We start from the raw sequence: 8,983 nt of genomic DNA on the forward strand, positions 1-8,983 counted from the left end.
TGGCCCCATCCCAATGCGGCGCGGCGCGGCGCTGAGGCCTACAGCAGGCTTACGGCGTTAAACCGCTGGATGTCCAAGTGGTGTTCCGAAAATCAAGTGGGCTTTATAGATAATTGGTTACGATTTGAGGGCAAGCCTGGTCTTAAAGGTAGGGATGGTGTCCACCCCACGCGGGAGGGTGCTGCCTTACTTTCGTGCAGCATAGCACATAGTCTTTTAGTTAGTCGGCAGAGTAGTGTAAACCGCTGCTGACAATCCAGAGCCGGGACCAGGCCGCAGACAGACAGGCTAAACCGACCGACCGTCTGCGATCCGCCTTGAGGCGTCACCCAAGATTAACCTTATTGAGACTGTGTCTTTGCCCCGAATTAAAACTAAATTTAATCACAGAAAAACTCAATCTGTCCGCTTAAATAACCTTATCAACATATATCCATGTTATGATGATGGCACTAACACCTTCAATCTAAAACTTGGACTACTTAATATAAGATCATTAAACTCTAAAGCAGTCGTCGTAAATGAAATTATAAGCGATCATAAATGTGACTTTTTTTGTCTTACTGAAACGTGGGTTAGACCAGATGAATATTTAGCTTTAAATGAAGCCACGCCTGTAGGCTATAATTATGCACATAGGCCAAGACTAACAGGCAAGGGAGGTGGAGTCTGTGTAATATACCAAAATACTCTCAATATTAGTCAGAAACAATGCGACACTTTTACTTCCTTTGAGGTCCTCTCTATTCACGTCACAAATCCGGTCACAAAAAAGAAGGCGTTCTCATTATTTAACATTTACAGACCACCAGGGCAATACTCTGAATTTATAAAAGAATTTAGTGACTTCGCTGCAAACCTGGCTGTGTGTAATGATAAAGTAATAATTGTAGGAGATTTTAATATTCACTTTGAGAAGGTAGACGACCCATTAAAAAGGGCATTTACCTCAATCCTAGACTCTGTTGGTTTTACCCAAAATGTAACAGGGCCAACACACTACTGTAGTCATACGTTAGATTTAGTTTTGACACGAGGTCTTAACATAGACAAGCTTAATATCTTACCGCAAACCACAGCGATCTCCGACCATTACTTAATTTCATATGAGCTACGATTTAGCCATAACATATATACGTCCCCTCGTTATTCAACAAAGCGCACAATAAAACCTTCTACCACCCTACAATTTATAGAAAATCTCCCAGAGTTATCAACCCCAGTCTCCACTCCATCAGATCCAATTGAACTAGATTTACTAACCGGTTATTTAGAAAATACCTTACGATCCACCTTAGAAAATGTGGCCCCACTTAAACTAAAAAGAATAAGGCAGAAAAAGTTCGCCCTGTGGTACAACGATAAAACCCGGACCTTAAAACAAACAGCTCGGAAATTAGAGCGGAAATGGCGTCATACCAAACTAGAAGTGTTCCACACTGCCTGGAAGGACAGCCTTATAGAGTATAGAAATGCTCTCACTGAAGCTCGCTCAGCATATCTGGCCTTGCTGATCGAGAATAATAAGTATAATCCTAGAGTTCTGTTTAATGTGATTTCCCAAATCACACAAAATCAGGCAGGTAATGAACCAGAAATCCCAGCAACTCTCACCAGTGAAGTTTTTATGGACTTCTTTAATAATAAAATTGATAATATTAGACAACAAATTCAACCCACAGTATCAAATTCAAATCCAGCTTTGCTGCCATCTGACTTGGCTGATATAGAACAAAACACAGCTGTAGAAAAGAGTCTGGAAACCTTTTACCCCCTCCCACAGCTGGAGCTAGAGAAGATTATCTCCTCTGCAAATTGCACAACCTGCACACTCGATGCAATTCCATCAAAATTACTCAAAGAAGTACTGCCAGTTATTATAAACCCTATCTCAACTATTGTAAACTCATCCCTTAGTCTGGGCCATGTACCCAAAGCTTTTAAACTTGCTGTTATCAAACCTCTGATCAAGAAACCAAATCTTGATGTCAACGTTTTGTCCAATTACAGGCCTGTTTCGAACTTACCGTTTATATCTAAGATCTTAGAAAAAGCTGTGGCCCAACAACTTAGTTCATATCTACACAAGAACCATATATATGAAAAATTTCAGTCTGGATTCAGGCCACACCATAGCACTGAGACGGCTCTAGTTAAGATAACTAATGATCTTCTTCTTGCCTCTGATCAAGGTTACATATCTCTCTTAGTGCTACTTGACCTCAGCGCGGCTTTCGATACAATAGACCACAATATTCTCCTAGAAAGGTTAGAAAACATGGTTGGAGGCCCTATCATGGTTCAGATCTTACCTATCAGAACGTTATCAGTTCGTTAGGGTAAACAATTTATCTTCCAATTATTCAAAAGTGAGATTTGGAATTCCGCAGGGGTCTATATTAGGACCATTACTATTTACACTATACATGTTACCGTTAGGCACAGTTATAAGTAACCATGGCGTAAACTTTCATTGTTATGCAGACGATACTCAACTGTACATATCAGCCAAGCCTGATGACCAACACAGGTTAAAGAATATGGAGGACTGTGTAAAAGACGTGAAAGGCTGGATGTCACGCAACTTCCTCCTATTAAACAGTAACAAAACGGAGGTTCTCCTTCTGGGTCCAAAATTAATCTTAAATCTCGCCGACTTTCCAGCCACACCTGGCTCAGCAGCAAAAAATCTCGGCGTTATAATAGATTCAGATTTATCATTCGATCAACACATAGGCAGCATCACTAGGACAGCTTTTCTACATCTTCGCAACATCGCCAAGATCAGAAATGCCCTATCCCTGCGTGATGCAGAAACACTAGTACATGCCTTTATTACTTCTAGGCTAGACTACTGTAATGCGCTACTGTCAGGATGCACGAGCAGGAATTTAAACAAACTCCAACTAGTCCAAAACGCCGCAGCTAGGGTCCTCACTAAAACTAGAAAATTTGAGCATATTAGTCCAGTGCTATCATCACTTCATTGGCTACCTATTAAATTCCGTATTGATTATAAAATCCTTTTACTGACTTATAAAGCCCTACATGGTCTTGCTCCTGAATACCTGCAAGACCTTATTTCTCATTATGAGCCATCACGACCACTCAGATCCCAGAGCGCTGGCTTATTAATAGTTCCTAGAATTCAGAAGGTTTCAGCTGGGGGAAGAGCTTTTTCTTATAAAGCCCCCAAACTCTGGAATGATCTTCCAGAAACTGTTCGGGACTCAGACACAGTCTCAATCTTTAAGACTAGGCTGAAAACACACTTGTTCAGTTTAGCTTTTGGTAGGTAATGTTCCCCCCTAGATAAAGGCAGCAGATCCAGGGGTCCATGGACACAGGGAATTATAGTAAACTGAGACGCTGGTGCTGTCGTCCCGCTGCTCGCACGCGGTCACTCAAGTTTGTGGACGGTGGAGTGGAGGGATGCCGAACTGTTTCAGAGTGCTGCCGTGTCTGTGTGTCCTTCCGGTTCTCTCCTTCTAGTTAAGCTGTCATAGTCAGATCTGCCGGAGTCGTTAGCCACACTCTGTAAATGTTTACATTCCCTGTTTATATACAAACGGATAGAACAAAACTAATCCCATTTACCTGCTTTTTTTTCCGAGTATACAACTGCCCACATGTCCAGCTGGACACTGAAGGACGACTGACTGCCGAGCCCCCCTGCTACCCACTTCAGACCAGCTGCCCACGCCTACCACCAACCACCTTGGATGAGCTGCCCACCCTACCCTGATGTTCTCATAGACTCCTAGATATTCCTAATATCAATATTACTGCTGTTAATATTAGTAGTATAATCACTTGTAGGTAGTTTGACCAGAGGAGGATGGGTCCCCCCTGGTGAGCCTGGTTCCTCCCAAGGTTTCTTCCTCAGTTCTGAGGGAGTTTTTCCTTGCCACTGTTGCCCCTGGCTTGCCCACTGGGGGGTTTCTGTACATTCTGTACATTCTTTCAGTCCTGTGGAAACTTTGTCTTTTCTGAAATCCTGTAAAGCTGCTTTGTGACAACATCCGTTGTAAAAAGCGCTATACAAATAAATTTGATTTGATTTGATTTGATTTACTGTGCACGGTATTGTAGAGTACAGCACAGTATGGTAAACTATATCCGTCTTCAAACCTCATTGGTATCACAGTGATAAAACGCCAGTCTACCAACACACAGACTAGCAGCTGTCACCACACACAAAACACCCTTATCTGTAAAAATCCCTGTCTGGAAAATATACATATGTACACACCAATCAGGCTTAACATTTTGACCACATGGATTGCGAGAACTTCTGATGAGTCTTTTACATTACGGAGGTATTTGGGCCCAGAACTGTTTTTCAAACATGACCTGCCTGTTTAAAGTCTTGAGATGTGACTCAAGTCAGGACTTTGAGGTGGCCACTCCAAAACCTAAATTTTGTTTCTTTTGAGCCACTCAGAGGTGGACTTGCTTGTGTGCTTTGGGTCAGAGCCCTGCTGCATAACCCAAATGTGCTTGTCTTGCTGGCACATGACAGTCAGTACCTCATTGAGGCCCCCGAGTCCACCTGCGTTGAGGTGGCCCGAGTGCGGCCGGGTGAGTGACCAACGTTCAACTGAGCAGGAACAGCGTTTAGAGCCGCTTCTGGAAACTTCGTAAGGCTTCAAAACGCGTTTGGTGAAGATCAGCTAGATTGGTGGACTGTATCCGCATAACCTGCAACTCTCCAGAGTTCAGAACATTCCAGTGTGTGATATTTTATAATAACTAATAAAGCTCATAAATAATAAACCCATGCATAAAAATCAAGCTCAGCTCAGTTTCTCATTTGAATTTTCCGTTCCACCTTAAATGTTGCTGCAGTTACACTGAGGTGAACGAATTTAAAAGTTGGCGAATACGAAGCCACAGCAGCTCAATAAATACATCAGTTTACCTCAATAAATAATCCTTGATCAACAAATGACCTCAGACTTTTGCTCGGAGACGTTTACTGAGCAGTTAATGTGCAGCACAGCGAAGCTACAATCAGCCGTTGGAGCTGCTGATCGCATCTCACTGGCTGATCTAACGCTGCGTCCCAAACCACACACTGCTGTACTTCACCTACTACACTAATGAGTGCACTTCTAATTTATTTATGCGCCTTAGGGTGCTAGTGTGCGGTTTGGAACACGAAAATAATATCCCAGCGGGAAATGTCAGCCGTTGATATTACAGCTTTCGTTTATAATTAATAAAAGCGCAAATTGAAAGAAATCAAGTCAGTAGACTCAAATACACTGATTAATGTGCTTTACACATTTAAGTGTTTCAAAAAATGCGTTTTACTCACTTTGCTCGATCGGTTATGGCTTTGTTTTCTCATTACAAACCGCCACAGCATCGCTGAGTGAACTTGAAATTGACAATCAAACTGGTGGCAGCGCGATTGAAACGCCATCGGAAAACTATCGATAGGAAACTGCAGGCATTAGAATGTTGGGGTTTGCTGTAGAATGATTGGACAGGACAAACTTGTACATAGAATTACATCAAAATGGCTGTTTGTTACATCATTTGCACTGTAAAAAGTGTATTTGAGCAGTAGTTGAAGTAATGTAATTTTTTGAGTTAGTCTTATTCAGCTTCCTGCTTTAGTGATGGTAGTCTACTTTCGTGGATTGTATCAACTTAAAAATGACACCATGTTACCCCAACCTGCGATTCTTATTTCAGTAAAAGCTTGTCAATTAAGTTTCTTTTGTGCGTCTGACATCATGACGTTAATGTCATGACGTCTACGTCATTTCCAGAACGCCCCCCCACCGCACTGTTTTTTTTTTCAGGCGCTATTTTTGTACCGCGACTTGGAAAGAAGGTAAGTTTAATGCAAGACAGAAATGATATTTTTTTATTAATAATATGTAAGATTACATGTAAAATGATACACCCGATTTTTTTTACATTGTATTGTTTACGTTTTTGAAAACTCGCTCAATCAAACCAGCTATCGTTAAGTAACGCTAGCGTTATCCAGGTATAAATTAGCGTGGCTAGCTAGCGAGTCTATTTCGACCCATTTTTCTGGTTTTGTGGAATCTCATATCTTATCTTCCGTCTTCTGATGTATGACCCTTGTAGTAACAGTAGTAGCCAAGTATTTTTTTTTATCTGGCAAGTAGCTTTTAAATCGCTGTAGTGTCCTGCGGCAATGCTAACGTAGCTAGTTTTTTTTCTAGGAAGATTGGCCCATGAAGAGCTAGCTAGGGAGTTATATCACGACCAGTTGGTAGTTTAGCTCACTAATGGTATGTTGGTAATAAGCGGGTACGTTTATTGCCATAAATGAAAGTTGTGTTGGTGTTTTGTAGTAGTGTAACTGATTATTAGCACATTGACAGCATTACTGAGCTGGTTAAGTCTAACGTTAGCTTGCCACCAGGGCCGTTATGTGGCCGCGCGCGCGGGTCTGTTCGTCCCGCTTCGTGTGGGTGTGTGCGCGCGTGTATGGAGTGTAAGTTCACACGTTTGTCGGTCCGTGCGGCCACAACTTGTCTTCTACACCCAGAACACCGCAGCCATAGTTTAGTTACAAAATCAGGCGGCAACACCGGGGAAAGAGGAGGCATGTCGCTGTCGTGAACGAGCGAAGGAGAGTCCGAATACCAAAGCACACCAAACGCCGAGTCGCACGGCGGTTATTGCTCAGCTAAGCGTTACCCAGCCCAGTGATGCTGCGCCAGTGTGGTCTGTGTCAACTTAGTTAGTAGTAGAGACTCTGTCTAACTTAAGAGGTTACCATGTGGGGTAATTAGCTGTGATAGCCATGAATAATATTGCTTAACCGCACACATGTAAAGCTCAATACTGAAGACATTTCCCATTCCTTTGATATTAATTTTAATGTAATTTAACTTTCTTAATTAAAAAAAAAATCTTGTGATTTTTTTTTTTTCCAGACTGATCGTGGTTACTTCAGGCAGTGATTCAGTCCTCATTGTTTTACCTAAGGTAAGCTAGCTAGGTTGTACTCCTATAATAGAGTACTACATGACAGGATTTACAATGGACTTTTACTGTCCTCTTTTGTAAATACAGGATATGTATATGAAGGAGGAGCCAACAGTGTTAGAGGTTCACAATGTATATCTTCAACTATGCCAATGCAAATAATGTAAATGGAGTTTTCCACTGTATGGCACCTTTAACATGGACATACCTATAGTGACTGTGTTTCTATATGTAGAGCATGGTTTCAGACAACTTAAAACTTACACCATTGAGCTCCTTTTATTGAGCTCTCATACTCCTTTTTTAGTGAAAATCTAGCACCATAATGTCCGCCTTTTTTCTTTTCTTTTTTTTTTTTTAAAACAATTTAGCTGTTATATTAATGATGTATGTCTTCAGTGGGTTTGGCAAAACAAAATTAATCAAGATTATGTTGTCCTTGACCGAAGACATTCGTGTGGTTAAATTTTCATACTCTTTATTCTCTAGTGCACAGTTACTACATAATCGCACAAAGTGATGTCAGTGATGTTTTGTGTTTGTGTCATGTACCCTTCTGTAGGACGATTATGCTCAGAGGGACCTAGAGCAGCTAACCATGGCAGTGTGTGCCATTCGCAGGGAGGGGGAAGGGCTGTGGGAGCCACCTGAAGACATTGGCATTGTCATTGAGGGCGTGGAAGTGTTGCATGAACTGACCTCATTCGCCTCAGCTTGTGCCTTGCTTCTAGGTTTGATCTATGTACTCAACCTAGCTTATCCCAAACCTCTTCGTTTCACTTTTGAAGTGCTTCAGAAAATCATCATGCAGCTTGACCAGCATAAGATGTCCCCCAAAGTTCAAAATCTGTATGGCAGACTTCAAAGCTTGCAGTAACAACACAATGAGACACAGTTTTTGTTTGAAGCATGTAGAAATTCAGCTGCTTTCAGATATTGGTCATTTGTATTCTTCAAGAGACTTGAGTATAAACATGCTATATTCCTCAAACCACAATTTGCAGTGATACACTGATTTGCAACAGTGTTTTTTGTAAGAGCAGACATTTTTCCTTTGATGTGTTCCTAAAATCAGTTAGTGGTGGCAGAGTAGCATGGAAGATTAGGTAGCTTGATTTTCTGCTGATTTTCTTGATTACTCATTTAGTATGAAATATCAAATCATGATGAAACATTTCCATTCACATTTGAGAAGCTAAAATCATTCGGTTACAAATGGGTGGGGGTGGGTGTGGTTACATCAATATAAAATATTTTAAAGTAAAATTTGCTACTATTTGAGGATTAAACAGCTAACATCACTTTGCTTTGTTGACATGTTGGGTTAAAACCATGTTGGTTTCATTGCTTTGACTTTTCAGCATTATAGATATTATGTTCTTAAACTTGAATGGTAGTTAAGATCAGTCATATCCTAATGTTTATTGATATACTTAGAGGGAGGGGAAGGGAGGAATGTTTCAAAGTTGAGATCAGATCAATTTTCTGACTTTAACATATTTTTAATTAATGGTTGTTTCAGCAATCCCAAGGCCTAGATCATCTTCATGACTTGATGTCTACTGTAAAATCTATGACTTTCAGAAAGGACAGAAGGAGAAGGAGCCAAAGAAATTTGTTTGGGTTGCATATGCAAAAATCTGTTACTTTTAAAAAAGAGTACATTTAAAACACATCACATCCACACAGGACAGGACATAATTAACAGATCTGTTTATATTTGTTTGTACACATATAAGCATATTTTATGTATCTTGTATTTTTACTATGTACATATTTACTGCACTGGATTCATAAAATAAAACTATAATGAAATCAAACATGAATAGCATGGCAGGCAATTTGTCTCTGCCCTTTTCTCCTTGTTGTCTTTGCATATATTCCCCAGCATGGTTTGCTCTGCTGCATGGAGATGCTTCAATCGATTGGAGAAAGAAGTAAAAATGTTTGGTTTCTTTACTGACACAGAGAGAGGAAAGAAGGACAATTGCTGGCTCAAGTCAGC

Source organism: Pygocentrus nattereri, chromosome 2 (genome assembly GCF_015220715.1).
Source record: "Pygocentrus nattereri isolate fPygNat1 chromosome 2, fPygNat1.pri, whole genome shotgun sequence".
Classification (NCBI taxonomy): domain Eukaryota; kingdom Metazoa; phylum Chordata; class Actinopteri; order Characiformes; family Serrasalmidae; genus Pygocentrus; species Pygocentrus nattereri.